Below are 1799 nucleotides of genomic sequence, written 5' to 3'. Positions count from 1 at the left end.
TGTTCCTGTGTTAGTTTGCTGAGAATGATGGTTTCCAGCTTCATCCATGTCCCTGCAAAGGACATGAACTCATCCTTTTTTATGGCTGCATAGTATTCTATGGTATATATATGCCACATTTTCTTTATCCAGTCTATCATTGATGGTCATTGGGTTGGTTCCAAGTCTTTGCTATTGTGAATAGTGCTGCAATAAACATATGTGTGCATGTGTATTTATAGTAGACTGATTTATAATCCTTTGGGTATAAACCCAGTAATGGGATTGCTGGATCAAATGGTATTTCTGGTTCTAGATCCTTGAGGAATTGTCACGCTGTCTTCCTCAATGGTTGAACTAATTTACACTCCCACCAACAGTGTAAAAGCATTCCTATTTCTCCACATCCTCTCCAGCATCGGTTGTTTCCTGATTTTTTAATGATTGCCATTCTAACTGGTGTGAAATGGTATCTCATTGTGGTTTTGATTTGCATTTCTCTAATGTCCAGTGATGATAGGCTTTTTTTCACATGTTTGTTGGCCGCATAAATATCTTCTTTTGAGAAGTCTCTGTTCATATCCTTCGCCCACTTTTTGATGGTTTTTTTTTTTTTCTTGTAAATTTGTTTAAGTTCGTTGTAGATTCTGGATAATAGCCCTTTGTCAGACGGATAGATTGCAAAAATTTTCTCCCATTCTGTAGGTTGCCTTTTCACTCTGATGATAGTTTCTTTTGTTGTGCAGAATCTCTTTAGTTTAATTAGATCATTTGTCAATTTTGGCTTTTGTTGCCATTGCTTTTGGTGTTTTAGTCATGAAGTCTTTGCCCATGCCTATGTCCCGAATGGTATTTGTCAATTTTGGCTTTTGTTGCCATTGCTTTTGGTGATGTAGTCATGAAGTCTTTGCCCATGCCTGTGTCCTGAATTGTTGGGAGCAAGCCCCCCAAAATCTGGCCATATACTGGCCCCCAAACTTGCCATAAATAAAATCTCTGCAGCACTGTAACATGTCCATAATGGCCCTAATGCCCAAGCTGGAAGGTTGTGGGTTTACGGGAATGAGGGCAAGGAACATCTGGCCTGCTCAGGGCAGAAAACCGCTTAAAGGCATTCTTAAGCCACAAACAAAAGCATGAGCGATCTGTGTCTTAAGGGTGTGTTCTTGCTGCAATTAATTTGGCCCATCTCTTCGTTTCCCATAAGGGATACTTTTAGTTAATTTAATATCTATAGAAACAATGCTAATGACTGGTTTGCTATTAGTAAATATGTGGGTAAATCTCTGTTTGGGGCTCTAAGCTCTGAAGGCTGTGAGACCCCTGATTCCCCACTTCACACCTCTGTATTTCTGTGTGTGTGTCTTTAATTCCTCTAGCGCCGCTGGGTTAGGGTCTCCCCAACCAAGCTGGTCTTGGCACTGAATGGTATTGCCTAGGTTTTCTTCTAAGATTTTTGTGGTTTTAGGTCTTACAGTTAAGTCTTTAACCCATCTCGAGTTCATTTTTGTGTAAGTTGTAAGGAAGGGTTCCAGTTTCAGTTTTCTGCATGCAGCTAGCCAGTTTTCCCAACACCATTTATTACATAGAGAATCCTTTCTGCATTGCTTGTTTTTGTCAGGTTCGTCAAAGATCGGATGGTTGTAGATGTGTGGCATCATTTCTGAGACCTCTGTTCTGTTCCATTGGTCTATATATCTGTTTTGGTACCAGTACCATGCTCTCTTGGTTACTGTAGCCTTGTAATATAGTTTGAAGTCAGGTAGCGTGATGCCTCCAGCTTTGTTCTTTTTGCTTAGGATTTACTTGGCTATATGGTA

Source organism: Mandrillus leucophaeus, unplaced genomic scaffold, assembly GCF_000951045.1.
Source record: "Mandrillus leucophaeus isolate KB7577 unplaced genomic scaffold, Mleu.le_1.0 Scaffold462, whole genome shotgun sequence".
NCBI classification, from domain to species: Eukaryota; Metazoa; Chordata; class Mammalia; order Primates; family Cercopithecidae; genus Mandrillus; species Mandrillus leucophaeus.
This window is presented reverse-complemented; position numbering follows the sequence as displayed.